The sequence below is a fragment of the Neolamprologus brichardi genome, chromosome 1 (genome assembly GCF_056152115.1).
Source record: "Neolamprologus brichardi isolate AB-2024 chromosome 1, ASM5615211v1, whole genome shotgun sequence".
Taxonomy (NCBI): Eukaryota; Metazoa; Chordata; class Actinopteri; order Cichliformes; family Cichlidae; genus Neolamprologus; species Neolamprologus brichardi.
The window spans coordinates 25,544,330-25,560,818 of record NC_142104.1 but is presented as its reverse complement, the minus strand read 5'-3'; the positions used below and the strand labels follow the sequence as shown (position 1 = coordinate 25,560,818).

At 38.9% G+C, this 16,489-nt stretch overlaps 1 protein-coding gene across 2 annotated transcripts in view; it reads left to right on the top strand.

Annotated features, from left to right (window-relative positions):
- Nucleotides 1–16,489, top strand: part of pcdh9 (protocadherin 9) — a 191,179-nt gene that overhangs the window by 87,506 nt on the left and 87,184 nt on the right. The gene's annotated exons all lie outside the window — the stretch shown is intronic.

Here is a 16,489-nt window from a genome sequence, read left to right as displayed (position 1 = left end):
CTAATAAATAGCTAATAAATAGAATATAAAGTATTTTAAATGAGCTAACCTTTAAACATCCGCAGCAGTAATAAGAACTTTTTTCTGCAGAATAATTATACTGACTTTTTAAACTTTATGTGCAATTTTGTTTGAAAAAGTTGAAAAAATCTACAACTTGCCATTGTCCACTAATAGCAATTATTTTTTCCCAATATAATACATATTTTATTAACCATATAAGTAATTATATTTTACAATTCTTCAACCAGGAAGGAGTACAGAAAGGTGAAGACATGTATGCAGAATGCAGAAAAGAAGCAACAATGGTATTATAAAATTTGATCCAGTTTATCTTTTCAAATAGTTAAATGGTGGAGGAAGTTGTTTTTGTGTGTGTTTGTGTGTGTTGCGGGTGGGCTACCATATTTGTTTGCCTATCTATAAAATTCACTGCACCTTACTGATATATAATATAACAAGCAGATATTGCTGTTTGAACAATGAGCATTTTAGCCTTTGTACTGTACATTTTTACCTCCTTCTGACGTGTGCTTTCATGTCTCACATGCAAGCTGGTGTGATGTTCAGTTTTCGTAAAAGCTCTCAAAATATTTTTTTAAGTATCAGCCGGGGCAACACTGCTTGTAGCTATAAAAGCATCAGTTTGTGTGTTTTTCGGCAACATTTATAGAAAATCAGTGTCTTTTCAGTTTGCGCTGATCCTCAGGTCGACCATGAAAATAGCTTTGAGTGGGAGAAGCCAAGCGTATGGCAAGTTTCAATTGTATCATAGTGAGGTTTTAACTGTGCTGAAGTTCCATTAATGGTGTTTGTATAGTAAATACTACATTAATAGGATTCATATAAATGATTGTTTTCATTGTGTGAGCCTATATGCATTCCATGCACATCTAAGAAACTTGCTCTTTTATTACTTCTATAGAACGACATCTGTCCATTCATTCCGTGCTTGTAGTGGATTAAGTTATTTGCAGCGATAGGTTCTATTTACTTATGTTCAAACAAAACACATCCAAATACACTTATGCTATTTTGTTATTTGTTTGGCCTTCACAGTTACTGATGGTAAATCACATTTTAATGTCAGTATAAGCCTCATTATCTGTCACATATATTAAGGTTCTTTATAACCAGGGACACATAGTAAATGTCTGCTTGGTTTTCACAGCAATGTTAATTCTTTTAGAAAAAAACATATGCAGGTGGACTAGATTTTGAAGTGTATGCTATTGAAAGAAAATAGATTGTTAAGCATTTTATCTGTGTGCAGCCAGCATCCTTTCTAGGAGCTTAGTCAGAAGGGCTGCTAGTTCTTGTTCTATAATTCTTACATTTTTATAAATAATGGAGGAGACTTTCAGAGCGAAGGTGCATCCTGCACTCCTGAAGCCCATGGTTCCCAATTAGAAGCATGGATTGTTGCCAGAGCACATGTTTCTCCACTGTATTTGTTGGCACTTTTGAGATATACCCTCCTGAAGAATTAATGAAACCAGCAAACAAAGCAGCGCTTGCCACAGATATTTCATGCTGCCTTCACAAATTTGCCACTGTGCAGCAAGAGATTGTCACATAGCAGGCCTTAGTACCGCTGTTTTTCTAAATGGCTGAGGGAGCACAAATACATTGTCTTTCTAATTGTTTTGTTATGTGATAGTGCTAAGTAGACTGTTTCATGCTCTATGCTATCAACAAACATAATAATTCCAAGTCACAGGGCAAAGGTCACAGTCTATGTCACCACAGCCGAGTCAGTAGGAGTGAAAGTCAGCAAATTTCAGCATCTTTTTTTCCAAAAGAGCTAAAACACTTTTTCTCTTTCTTGAGTCAAGCAATAAGTCGAGACAGAATATAAAGGGGTTTAATGCGTTTTAGTCTTGGTAGGGGATTATACTGAATGCAGAGAAGTCTCTACCATCCTTTTATTTTCTGAGCATCAAAGTGTGAGAAGTCTTGGCCCAACAAAATTTAGCTGGCACCCCTCAGAAACATGGCGTATATTTAAGCAGCATGAGAGTTCATTGAGGTCTTGTTCATTTTATATTTATAGAGAAAACATGGCTTGTTCCTTAAAGAAATAAAGCGTGTCTTGGTAGTAAGTGTGCCTGCTGTCTTGTTTTCCGAGAATATAGACTCCCATGGAGCACAGCGGCTACCTCTAAGACACACTGTGACACAACTTTGAAGAAGAAATTAGGTTTTGGGCAAGTGGTCGTGTTACCAGCTGTCAGAAAGTATCTTCTGCTTTTGGTTGACATCCTTATTTCCTTATTGAAGGTTATATTCTACACAGCTTTTTTTTTTATTTTGTTCTTGCATATTACATGATGCATCCTGTTGGTCTGATCAGCCAAACAACATCACCATTAAAAGCATTTGTATGTCTGCATGTCTAAAGGAGATGAATAATTAAACTCCTCATCATTCATTAACAACTGAAAAAAGAAAACAAAACAACTTGCAAAACAACGTTAGGAGCTACAAATAGGTAAGCAATCAACGCTTTTAAGGTATTATTATTTATTTGTCTGCAGCTGTATTGACAAGTGCCAGCTGATGGAATTTGCAACTTTTTCTACCACATCACTGGATTGGATCAGACGGTTGGCTGGTGTTAGACTGCTGTAGGAAGTTGGGGAAGATCACGGTCACGGTTAAAAGATTTCAGGGCTTTAAGATATTTCAGTACTGATTGGCAGGTCAGGAAACCAGCACACAGAGTTTGACGAAAATGCTTCTCTATGCCCAATTACTAAATAAGTTACACCGCATGCTGCACTGACACTGAAGGATGTCAGTTATCATCGAGGGAAAGTTTGATCAATTTATATATTTATGAGGCGCATAATATTCCTGCCCAGGCTGGGATGGTCAGACTGCTGATCATCAAACGTTAGATTTTTTGTTGTTATTTTTTTTGCCTTAGAACAATACAAACTATGGTTTCTTTTGCAACAGCATTTGGCTATGTAGTATATTTTTTTAAGTGTGAATACTTGTGGCTTAATTATGTTTAATATGTTTTTACTCATGTGGGTGTATTCCAGTGTTCTTGGACCTTCAGTAGAGGTTAACTACCACAGGTTCCAATTTTACCCCAGCCCACCCCACTGTCTCTGTTTCCCATCCTCTCTTTTTTGTCTGTTTCTCTGTCTGTCTGTTCAAAGGTCTGTGCTCACCCTGCAAGCGTAGCAAAAAAAAAGAAAAAAAAAAACTGCAGTCGCCTTTGTAGGTCGGGCGAATTACACGACGTGTCATGTTGGTCGTGTAGCAGGTAGCAGGGCCCATGGGAGATTTAGTGGCTTTAATTACATTTCTCTTGCTAGCCGTTGAGGAGAAAGGAATTAAATGGGACTGTTTTCTTAATCAGCTCTCTCTCGCTCAGTGGGTAACCACCCTAGCTTTCCAAATGAAAAAGTGCATTGAAGCGTAAACTCTTTGCTGCATCCAGTCATGCTCATGTGGTAAACAATAGTGTGTGTCTGTGTGTGTGTGTACTTGCCTGCGATGTGTTTTGAGTTTTGAGGATGGACATTTATTGCCATTTCCATGTTCTGTTCAGTGTGGGTTTTACTTTATCTGTAGTGTTGGATGGAAATATGTTTCTATTGATTGCTGTCCCTGGAAAGTGAGGAGATGCTGGCAGAAGAGCTGAAATAGTCTCAGCGAGAGGAACATGAACCTTTTGTGTGAGAAGATAGATCTCATAGTGAAGGGCCAGGCAGGTCTAAGGAAGACTTTAGGAAAAAGAATGCACGATTCATTGGATGTACAAAGCTTATTACAGAAATACAATAGATAATTGTAACAATGAGAAAGTCAGGCCCAGCTGGCTTTCTCCATTTTTCCCTCAGCTCTTTACTCTGTTTTTCTCTATTTCTCACATGCAACCGCTGCTTACTAGAGCCCCCTCTGAGTCACATGCTTTCCCTTCTTGGCCTTTTCTATTTTTTCATTTAATTCCAAAATTTTCAATTTTTACTTGTCATTGAAACTTTTCCTTAGCTTTAGCATCAATTTTTCCTCTGGATGCACTCTGACGGTCGAGCTGCAGCTGTGAATTTACTGCCCCATCAGGTACTTCTAATGTATAAAGTAGAGCATATAATGGTTATTGAACAGGAGAGAGTTATGGTGCGTGGTATTTATATCCTTGGCCCCTGAGTCCGATAACATGATATTGAGATTGAGCTACCCGCCAAGAGCAGGGTTGATTCGAGGAATACAGGACACACACACACAGTAAAGAGTAGAAAAGGAGAATGGGAATCCTATAAATGAAATAGAGCTTCCATGGTTTAAGATAAGAAAGTCTATAGGTAAGATAAGGCATTAATCCTGATGTATTTTGACATAGTAATATCAGGGGTCAACAAAGAGGTGAAGGATAAAGTTGTGACCTTTAATCTGAGAGTCATGCTGAGGTTATTTTTGACGAGGCTTAACCTCGTTCCCAAGAGGAAAAGCCAAGGAAGCCAGTGAAAGCAAACCCTCTTGCAGGACAGCGAGAACGAGACATCTGTGTGTTCCTTGTGTAGGAGTGTTTCCAATAGCAGCAGAGGTGTGTTTGTAAACACAAGAGAGAAACTTGAGAGGCTGACGATCCCATGTTCAGTGCTGACAATAAGACAAGGGTGCCATGGTGCGGATCGATAGCACAGAGTGTTGGGTGGAAGGCGCTAGGGGGGAGCCATACATAAAGAGCAGCAGAAGAAAGGAAGTTAACAGTAGCTATATGATAAGTGCTGGCAGAGAAGTGATTAAGACACAATGCATGAAATGATGCGGACTCTTTTTTTGCTTTTGTGCTACAGGACCGACAAACAACAGAGACAGTGCTTGACCTTGCTTGAAAAACTAATGACACATGTCACTGAGGATGTATCTTAGTTTCATAGAATACCAGTGGGTTATTGTTTGTTATATGTATTTTTGCAAAAAGGAAAAACAGAAATATTTCATTGACTGATGAGGAAAAAACTGCAAAAAACAGTGAAATATTTTGTCATTAAGAGAAACACAGACGTATAATCTTAGGGTAGTATTTATGAGCTTTGTGTGTTTTTTTTCCTGGGGTGTCGGACAGCAACAAAGCCTTTCCACTTTTGTCATTCTCAGACAAGTGTTTCAGTGGTGCTCCAACTCTGGTTGGGGATCTTGACCTCTGCCTCCATGGGCTTCTGACATCTAGATTTGGGTCACCAACTTTTGTGTTTCCCCTCCAGTGTTGTGCTTTTCTTCTGATGAATCTATTCTGGCTTCTGATGACATGGCAAGACCAGTTCCAACATCTCTGCCTCAGACCGTTATGCTGTAGTCAGCATGTTAGCAGGTTGACAAAGTCCTTATCCAGAGGATGCCCAGAGAATTCCTTTTGGTGGTAAAGGTCATCCTTTATCCTTGAGCACGTTGGTGTATTGTACTCTGTTGACCATCAGACACTGTTCGTACGAACGAAAGCTAAATAAATCAACCCTTGAGTCATTAGCGTTCTCTTCATGTTGCTGGCAGCACCTCCATCTCATCTAGCCACACTGCCCAGATATTCTTTTGGATATTTCTGGGATGTACACAAACATGTAATTTTAGATTGCCAAACTCACAGAGTGGCGTGTCAGTAGTGTTTATCAGTGGGCAGAGGAATACTTGCTCCACTGTATCTTCAAAAAATACATCCTGGCTGTCACTCTTCCGAAATACAAATACATCTACAGAGGATGCCATGGTTTATTGATTGTGCTTACATAAATAATACAGCCATTATGCTAGCTGGTACCCAAACATTGATATACAGAGATGATGCTTGTGAGTCAGAAGTGGAACAAAAAAACTGGGAAATAGAGACCCTGTAGGCATTATTTTGAAACAAGGTCTGTCGGTGCTTTCTGCTATCCTTGTGGATTATTTTTTTATGCATGTGGTGTGTGGGTGTTTGGATGGTAGTCGTTTCATCAGCAGGAATGGAATCAAGGTCATCCAGGCAGCACCCAATTTCAATTATCCCTTGGTCACTTGAAACATCTAAAGAATTAAAACTCGTCCATTCTCAAAGAGATTGCCCAGTATTTTCGGTTGTTTCAGCTTACACAGAAATAGGCAACGTAGCTCCGTATGCTTGCCTTTTTAACAATTTGCTTTCATTTTTATCATCTATTGAACCATTCATATGACCTCCAACCCTATCAGGCCTTTTTTTTCATAAACTCGTGTCCTTTTCAATCCCATTTGTCATGCAGGGATAGTTGACCCAATCAGTCAGGCCAGAATATTTTCAAATATGCTTCTGGTTTCTAACACCAGCGAACCACTTATGGTAATATTTTGAACTACCGTTTCCCATGTGGCGTTTCTGTTGGACTATTTTGCATTTTAGGCAAAATACTGATACTGTCCACAGTGTTGACGTGCATCTGGAATGACTATAACTGCACACTTGTGTGTTTGCTCAGCAAACGCGAAATTCATTATGCAATATAAAAAGGTGTGCTTGTGTTAAAATACAGCTTACATGGCCCAAGTGCTCTTCTGTTTCGCTGACATTTTTATCACTTTCAACTTTTGTATGATACTCAGATAACAAATGTGTAGTATCAGGCCCAAACCTTCTCATATTTATCACAGACATAAGCAAGTATAGACTTCTAAGTCCAGTCTGGATAACATTTCATACTGATGAATGAAACCAGACTCTGCTCAGGTCAAATTACTATGTGAATTCATTTGAATAGCAAAAAAACACTTAAATTGAAATTGTATTACGAGTAGGATTAGTTGGCAGCGTGCATGATTTGTATTATTTTCCAAACAAACAGCCTGAAGTAAATGAACTTGGCCCTGGTTACTGTCTACTGTAAAACCATTCTGCATCTCTACTTAAAACACTTGATAAAAAGTTTAGCTGTTTTGCATAATATGTTAAAGTTCTCAGCTGTCTCATAAATTTGGATTCCACTTGTGCTCTTGTTCCACTTGTTCTTCTCTTGTCAAAGCGAATATGTATTTCTGAGTTATGGATTGAAGAGCTAGGTTGACCGCGAAGGCCATTTTGAAGATGTGAAGCAGTGGACAATTATCACCACTTTTGAATCAACAAACAACTTCAGCTGGTAAGCATTCTGACCTATGTGTGTGCCTGGGATGCTGCATGCCAGCATTACAAGATAAGATCCTCCTACAGCTTGAACGCACAGCTAGACCTGAATGTCATACTTTTGCTTAACAATGAGATATTTTTCCACCGCTATCCTTTTTCTCTAGAGAAGTGAATACGTGACTACCAACCCGAGTTAAGGTGGGAGGCATCAGGTGATTCCGAGTTTAGCCTGGTGTGGCCTCAGATTTGCACTGAGATTTAAGGGTATATTCTGTGTGTTGTCACAACCGCCTGCGAAGCCTCAAGAAGACAAGCGTAACGTGGTTCCCATAAGCCCCCTTAGACAGAAATCAATACCCTGTCTTCCTTCACAATGCTGACCCAAATTAAATCCATAGAGATGTAAAACAGAGGAAAGCAAAAACAATGAAACAAGGAAATTGATTCTGGAATATATAGCATTATAACAGACATTAGTATATACGCCAGATCAGTCATTGGTGGTGACAGAAATAGTAATAAATCATTGACAATGGAGTATTGCATCATATAGATGTTGCTTTTGTGTAACATTTTTAGTTCAGCTTTCTTCCTATCAGCATACTGTCTTGTTTTATTTCGTATGAGTTGCTGTAGTAGTCAGAGTGCAAAAAGCACTTTTCTGTCTTTTTGTCCGGTCCCTGATCCCGACCAAAGGCCAGGGTGTGTACAATGGGACATGTTAACCTTGTCACTGTCTCTGTTTTCTTCCCACCCAACACATTTGTTATTTCTCTAAGGTGTTAGTAGGCCACAGATACAATATGACAAAGACCAACAGGACCAATAATTGCTTACTCACTATATGTCACTCTCAGAGCAGATCAGGCTTTGTAACAATGTGGGCATTCTTGTTCGCTTTTAGACCCATTTTATTTTCTATCTCAGAGTTTCGGATCACGGCTTTGAACAACATGCTGGAAATACTTTTAATGAGTGAGGCCACTCAAAAAATGCAGCTTTATTCTGGACACTGCTCTTGCAAAGATATGAACAAGGTGTCCTTTGGCATTCATAACAGTGATACGTGGGCTACTGCAGCAGGGAGACAGGCACTCCCAACTGGAGATGGTTGTCCAGGACTACTTCAGGTCACATTTAAACGCCATTAAGAGTAATTTATCTGCAAAACAGAAACCCCACAAACAGCATACTACCCATAGTTTCCAGCTTGGACACACTTCCCGTCTCCTCATCTTTTGGAACAGTTTGCATCGAGTATTACCACAGCAGGTGGCAAGCCACTGACTGAAAAGGACACCTTCGTCATCTTTATGACTCCAGTGGCTTCTGACAAAACAACCGTGCTGGATGCACTGAAATGATAATGTGCTGGATGAGCATATCCAATCGTTTTTTTGGGGGGGGATTTTTACAGTGTCTTTCAGGGAGCCGCTAGCTTCACAAATCAATAATTTGAACCTCTCTCTCCCAATAAGAACTCAAAATAAGTTTGCTAATGGTTTAAGGTCAGGGGAAAAACTTGTAGACAAAGGAGTTTGTTTACACATTTTGTGTATTTGCTAAATTGTGCCCCTCTTGAGGCAAAAGCTACTTGTGTCTATTTTTATTCTACCACTTATCATTCTTTGTTAATAGCTGTTGCTGCTGTAAATAATGATTTTGCCTCGAGGTACCGTTTATCCAAGTCCCTATACCTAAGCTGAAAAATAGGTCATTTGTTATTGCAGTTTGAAATTGCCCTAACGAACATTGGAGAAACAAATCACAGAAATGTTTTCTGATTTGAAATGAGACAATATGCTGAACAATCTAGATGCAAATGCAAGTCTTAGGTTTCTAAAAAAATTATAATTTTGATTGAGACCTAGTATATTATAGGGCAAGGGTTTTTACGTGTACTCCTTGGTCTTGAGGAAACATCAGATACATGGTACATGCTTATTTGACTGGTAAACAAGATAGCAAATAGGGACTTTCCAAGTCATAGGACACAAACTTGTGTTTAATGCTCATTTCAAACTTGTGCCTAAAGCCATATCTGTTTCAAGGCTGTTTAAGCTTGAGACTCTTGCGTACGTAATGCCTTTGAAGTCAGAAATAAAAAGCAATGAAGTCACCAACAAACAAGAAAAGAGGGCATTCAAGGAAATAAATCAGTGGCTTAGGCAGGCATGGCTCAACCCATTCCTGGCATGTCATAAAAATCAGAAATCTTCATGAGACACTTGAAATCATCCTTGAATAGCTGACAGAATGGGGACCTGGTATAAATAATTAGAACGGTTTTCAGCATGTTTGTTATTAGAAGTGGGAAAAGCCTGGCATACAAGGCTGCAGATTAGTAGACGTAAAGATGATTCCACTTGATATAATGGACTGAACTGGAGCAGACATGACAGTGCTTTAGACAGAAAATTGTGAAATACTGAAGAAATTCAGTCTCACCACAGCTGTGTGTCACTCTGGATCTTTGAGTGGCAGTGGCACATTATCGTGGTGTCAGAACAGAAATCCTTCCTCCCTCCTTTTACTCCCTCTAAAACTAGCACAGGTCCCTCGAGGCCATAAGGGAGATAGCTTCAAATTGATAATCACCAGTATTCATTATCATGGTTCCTGGATTTACTCTTGAGTTCATTTCCTAATTACTTGATTATGTATCGAAAATTATTCATTAATGTTTTCCACTTGCAACAGTTTGCGCAAGTCATTAATTACTTTGAGTGTCTCTCGATAAGTAATGATTGGTTCCCTCTCTGATATACCCCCCTGCTGCTCGGCTCTTGTCACATACAGGCACATTGTTGTACATCAAGTGTAGAGGCATTTTCTATTATACTGAAGCATGACAGAATGAAAAGCCACAACATCACTCTCGTACTTTGAAATGTGACATTTACCAGCAGGTCGTTTTCGATACAGTCTTTTTACTTTAAAAATAAGGTTAGGCTCACTTTTAGTTACATAAAATGTAACCTTTGATTATATATTATATATCATCTTACAGGCAAATGCTTCTCATTGCTAAAAACAGTGGCAGATAACTCTGTAAGAGAAAACAAGAACGGGGGGGAAAAAATCTGTATTTGCAACAATAATATAAAAAGAAAAATCTTGTTCTGTCTTTGTCTATCCTTCTACTCTCTCTTCATGAAACTTCACGGTGGCTTGTTGTACCATCTTGCTGATTGCTTGATCAAAACCAATAATCAAAATCATCCGTCTTTGCTCTCAGAGGAATAGCATGACAAGTAGCTGTGGTTGGTAACTTAACTACTCTTCAGACCCGGCATGAAAATTGCAACCAGCAATCGATTATGACTAGTATGACATTTCAACACGGCCGACATTCAAATTTCAAATGGAAAAAAGGAAAGAAAGTAAAGAACGAACATTACATATGGTTTTAAAAGAATTGCTAATTCTTTAGGTAATCTCTATCTTCAGACTTTGGGTTTTACTGGTTTATATTAATGACATAATTAGTATTTTGATAGCATATAATTTTCTTTGAAAGCTGGATGGTAGCCAGATTTCATGACTGCATAATTTCCTACAGAATTAAATTAATTAATAAAATAACAGACCAGAAATCATTTCTTAAACTTATTACTGTATTCTGTGAGTTTAGAAGTGCACTTTTGTTCTTTCTACTGAAGTATTCAGAAACTATCCATAATGCATTAGTCCTTAGTCATTTTCAACTCTATGCAGCCACTCTCTTATCTTTTTTTTCTTCAGAGTAAAATCAGCAAAAGTTGCAATACCATTAGAATGCTCTTAGATTGATATTGAATTGCCGTACTTCCTCTTTAAGTGCATTTCAAAGCATGGCATGCCTCCTTTGGGAAAACACAGATGGACTGTTTACCATCCCTGTGTCATCTCATATTTTCCTCATTTCACATGTTTAGTTTTAAATCCTCTCCGAAGGACATCTCTTCCCCCTTTTTTCTTTTTTCATTATTTAAAAATGATTCACCTCAGACATACGGCATGTGACATTTTCGGGCACTGCTGACTAAGAGACACATTCAGGCTTAGCAAGAAATGTTGACAGTTCTTTAAAAGCTTTTATTCAACTGAAAAATTTGACATTGGGTGTGGGCAACGTGTAGTATTTTTAGCTCTTGTGATCAAATAAGCCCTCAAAACTGTTTAATGCTGCTGATAATATAAGAGGATATTATCATGTGGCTTAATTTGCTTATTTGGTTTTAGTTTCGAAATGCAATATTATGAACGGTATCATATTACAGTGAATAGCAATGTGGTCACAGTGTCAGTTTCTGAGAACCGGTGCGCATGTTTGTGGGTGACATACTCTTCATTACACTGTATAATATAAATCTCTGTCATTTGCATTTGAGGGTCTGAAAAGCTGGTTGCAACAAAAATAAGTCATTACATTTGGCCCATGTTAGGGTTATAAGAAGCGTCGCGATTGTGACATGATTAAAATATGTGTAGATTATGTATAAACTCAGGATGATGAATAGAATTTAATCATGAAGATAATAATAAAGAGCTCTGTACAGCAATATTTGTATTTCCATCCATCAATGCCCATGGACATACTATTCTTGTGTGTGTGTATGTGTGTGTGGCTTTGTGCGTCTCAAGCCCTGAGGAGTCTTTGTATAGTTACAGTACGTGGGTGCAGTTTTGCATTGCTGCCACTCTTTACAGTTTGAGAGACTGAGACACAGAAGGAAAGAGAGAACAATTTGGAGGATGGATAAAAGAAGGGTCTTCTTGGGTTCATCTTGTTCAAATTTAAAAAGGCCTGTGGAAAGTATAAGGGAGGTGCAGTATATATAATCCAACATGCTATGAGTCATCTTCCACATATTTTCTGATAAACATGCATGCATCAGTCTTTTTTTGCTGCTCTTGTAAGTTGATGTGCCCATCCCTTCAGAAGTCAGGCGAGATCACTGTAAAAGTCCTTTTCACTCATTTGTAATTCAGAGCACTTTAGAAGCCCAGAACTGTGTAGCCAGTGCCTGAACTTATCAGAAATTACTCGGTAAGACAGTAACAGGGGGGAATTCTGCCTCCTGAAAGTAAGAGTACTTTACAAATATTATTTCTGCCCCATTTGGCCAAGCTTCTCAGCGTCCATGCACAGATATGCTGACTTAACTTGCCTGTCTGATGGTGGAGTAGTTACTGATTTGGACAGCGGTGCACCATTAAATGACAGTATCAAATAATAACTTTTGTCTGAGGCTAATCTGCTGTGCCACCAGGTGGCACAGTCATGTCTCCTTAGAGTAAGTCTATCTTTTTACCCAATGTGTAAGGTAATTTCTGCACTGGTTAGTGAGGCTTTAAATTACTTGGGGCATCACAAGTATGTTATTTAATTAAATTCCTTGTTATCAGGGTAATATAGATGATAGTCGAATGTCATATAGGTTGTTTAAGGACTGCAAGGGAAATTATACACTTGATAATACCTGGATTCGTATCTTTGTCACAAGACTACTGGCCGTAAAGAAGACATATGTTTTTCAACTGAGAGTAGGAAAGTGCAACACTGCGAATAATAAAAACGAGTGCAAGTGGAGTTATTTTTCTCTGCATCACAATATGTATTTTAAAGGAGCAAATTCAGGTCAGCAGTCTGCTCTGTCACCTTGTATTCAGTCAGTTGAAACATGGATGTTTACGTGGCTACATCATAGTGTAGCACACTGCAATGAAACTAGTGAACTAGAAGCTCCAGAAAACCTGAAGTGGAGAGAAGCTTTTTTTTTCATAAGAGAAATTTATGTTTAGGAATTGCTGGCAATAGGTATATCTTTCTATTCACAAACAAATTAGCTTTTTTTTTTACACTTTTATTTAAAATAAGAGTAGTCAGTTATCCAAGCTTCCCATTACATGCATTATACCCATTACTTCCCATTACATGCATTATCCAAGCTTCCCATTACATATACTACTATAAAGGAGCGAGAAGGTGACGTATTGAGGTATGACTTTGTGAAAAGCTTGTAACCTGCTCCTTTGGCAGGTTTAAACACAAGGTGCTCAATGTTCATGTGTGCCAGGTAGCACATGTAGTTACATGTACCACAAGTGAGATTCTCCCATTGCTTAATGGCAGTAATTGACATGCAAGAGTGTGCTTCAGTGAGAGAAATGTTGTTTTCTGCAAGGCTACAAGGTGCACCTGAGTCACTCGTCTAGCAGTTCCTTTATCAGAGCAGAGCAGCAGGATGAAGGAGCACATCTTGGACTGATAGTGGTGCTGCCGCTGCTGACTAATCCTGCTCACTGCTGGTGAAATAAAGAAATACATAACCAAGGACTTGAAAAAGGAGCGGAGTGAAAAAGTCTGTTGTATAAAGAGCAGTTCAGAAGCTTTCAGTCATACAGAGGAGATCACCACTCCTGATCTAGAAGTGGCTGAAGACAGTGCCTCGGATTGGAAAAACAGAATGAACGAGAGATAGCGAGCGGTGTATGCGATCGCATAGTACATTTAAAAACATCCCATTGATTTTCACAAATCAAATTTTCAGGATGGCACTGTAAGTATATTTAATATGAGAAGACTTTGTGTGTATTAAAAGAAGTACATTCAATTGTAATGGCTTCTACATAACCTTCTCGTGTACCTTTTATGGTGTCTGAGTTCAAAATCTGTTATTGCATTTTACACTCGACACACACATTAGTGTGGGAGATGGAAGGAGGTGGAATGCAGCAGTTCGATCATTTTCTTTCTCTCGTTTGTTTGCGTAAATCACATTTCTAAGCCTTTTAGAGGGAATTCACAGCCACACATTTTTGCAGTTGAAGACGGCCAATATTCCAGGGTGGCTTTTATGTCATGTCTTTGCAATATGCAAAAAGGAAAATCACTACAAATCTGCACAAATATGTCTTAAGCAGGATGCAGCAAAAAGGAGAGAAAAGAATGATTGCTTTGCTGAGATGAAATTTGGGAAATGAATTTAATGTGATTTTACAACAAATACAGACGGTATGAGAAATGAAGTTCGCTGTCCGTGTTTAACAGTGAATAACAGCACATCTTCATGACTGCAAAACCCTCAGAGTCCCTGCAAGTGATGGGAAGTGGGCTATGACTCCAATCGTGTCAGACAGAAAGAAAACCTGGATTCAAAGTCATTAAAATGGTTCATTGCTCTATTTTCTAATTTACTAAGATTAATAATAGGCAATGAACAACATATACTCTAAGGATTTCTTTAATTTGCAGAAATTTACACCAATACATTCCACAAGGACACTTTCTGGTTAGTGAATAAAGCTAAGAAGAAAGACCGGGGAAAAAAAGAAGAAGCTGAAATTACAAACTGATTATGACATGATTTAATAGCACATTCCATAAAACTTATAGCAGCGACTAAAAGCTTTGTACGTCAATTTATACACCCATACTTTACCAATAAAAGCATTTCAGAGCAAAGCACTGTTATTGAGATGCTGAAAGCACAGATTTGTGCAACGCAGTCGAAATGCACTGACTGGAGCTTTGGGAAGTATTGTACTGCTTTGTAGTGTCTTTTTTGCCACAATGAGTATTTTCAATACTAAATAGATAATGCAGAAGTCTAGAGGCACGGAAGTACCCTTCCCCTCAGCATGTGCAGAGTGTGCTGAATATGGGTGATGTTCTGCCCGGAGGCAAACTGTGGCAATAAAAAGACTTTCAGGCGGACAGGTTGACAGCACACGCTTAGTTACTGATGGCGCAATTGCTGCTCATTCTGGAAATCTTGAAGGCTCGGATGGATGCATGATGAATGTACCTAACATGTCCACAAAAGATGGATTTATGAAAAGTGCAGTGATATTTCTTACAGAACCTGGCATAAGCAAAAGCATGACAGCGTTTTCAACGTACAAACTAACCAGCCAGCTGTAAAAAGTAACTGGAAAGTGAAAACAGCACAGCCTTTCTACGTCTAATCTTCTTACCTTGACCAGAACAGACTCTTACTTCTCTATTTAAGACGCCTTAATTCAGTTAAGATTGTTGCCCGGGTTCAAGCCAATAGAACAGGTAGATGGCAACAAAATCAGATGAATGCCTTAATATTTTCACTTGTTACTTTTTCATGCCCTGTTCTATAGGAATTTTTCTTTTGGTCTTCTTCTAAGGTACTATCTGCGAGTGAATAGCTAAGATTGAGGTCAACCTACTCAAAAGAAGAGCGCCTTGAATGGCATGTTGAATTAACACCGGGCTCAGCATTCTTTCCATGCAGATTGAAGAAGAAGTCCTGCATCTTCCTCTGGACTTCAGAAAAGCTCAGTGAAAGACATGGTACATGCACCCATTTCCCCTCGCTATCCACTTCCTTTGAAAGGATGACAGCTACATCACAGTGAGTCAAAATTTTGAAGCCAATACTTGGCAGCGCAGCAATATTTTTTTTTTTTTCTTTCACTGAGCAGAGGAAATCAGGGATCCTACAGACATCACAGAATTCACTTTATTTCCCTTGCTGCTTGTGCTCCCTCTGTTGTTATCCTCTGAAGGCTCAGTATGACCCCCAAACACAGCAGACTCACTTTGTTGTTATTTTCAATATAAAATATCCATTCAGGGATTACTTGATGCTTCTCAGTGTTTATTCTCTTCTCCGCCTACACAGTTCCCACTAAATGCAAGACAAATTGAGCATTTTCCAAACAGGCACTTCAGTAGAAGTATTTGTCAGAATCGTGCCCCATGTTAAAGCATTTGACAGTTAATAGAGCGTGTGCACACGGCCATGGCGATGAGTTTTGAGCATATTTTAGGGAGAGCGGTAGCAGTCGTCCTTATGGCTATTAACCACCCAATTAAGACTAAATAGAGAGAAAATCGTGAATCCAAAAAGTGATGAAAAAGAGAGGAGAAAGAAGAGTGAAGATCTTGGCCACCCAGGAAACTCAGAAGCCACTACATGCATCTATGTTGTGTTCTGCATCATTGATCTCCTCCTGCAGCCTCGCGCACTAAGCTCTGGACATACTTGCAATCATCCCACATTTCTCATTGGCTTGCCCGATGGGTTTTTGTCTCATTCGGTTTCCTGTAAGCCAGTGCAGTAAAGCCCCACCCCGAGCTACCCCTTCTACAAACACACACAGACAGACTATAATTTGCATAATCTCCACATCAAATATCTGTTTTTACACTGTCGCTGTTACTTCTGTTATATTGAAAAAGTACAGTTATCCATTACAATTACTCTCTTTGCAAAAGAAAAGAGGAGAAAAAAAAACATAATCTTGTCATCTGCTGTGTGTTTTGTGGCACCTGTGTGAACTAGCAGTGCTGTTTGCAATCAGAATGAATGCTTTACAGGACACTCACAAGGGTAAGGCCAGGGTTCTCAAAGGTGAGCACTGCCTCGGTGT